The sequence below is a fragment of the Sinocyclocheilus anshuiensis genome, unplaced genomic scaffold (genome assembly GCF_001515605.1).
Source record: "Sinocyclocheilus anshuiensis isolate Anshui unplaced genomic scaffold, SAMN03320099.WGS_v1.1 scaffold1964, whole genome shotgun sequence".
Taxonomy (NCBI): domain Eukaryota; kingdom Metazoa; phylum Chordata; class Actinopteri; order Cypriniformes; family Cyprinidae; genus Sinocyclocheilus; species Sinocyclocheilus anshuiensis.
Genome location: NW_015555836.1, coordinates 127,433 through 127,837, shown reverse-complemented (window position 1 = coordinate 127,837; position 405 = coordinate 127,433).

The window sequence follows — 405 nt, the reverse complement described above, 5'->3', positions numbered from 1 at the left end:
CTGAAGAGTAAACAAAAAAATGTACTAGCCAATGGCGATTATATTGCCAAGGTGTGCGTAGAGGGTTGCTGTAGAATCCGTGTCACAAGCTAAGCTTGGTGACGAATAAGAGATTAAATGGACTTGACACACATGCACACATCACTACCTGATTACACCGGCATTTACCATCTTATAAATCAGCATGGGATTGTGTAGTTGTTTTTAGAGCCCGACCGATATATCGTTTTGCCGATATTATCGGCCAATATGAGCCTGTCGCGGATATAAAAAATATGACTAAATATCGTCGTCAACGAACCTTTATCACGTGACGAAAACGAGACGAGACGCAACGAAAATGCTGGTCATGTGACGATGACTATAATTAAATGTATAATGCAATATTGTTGACGAATAAAAACG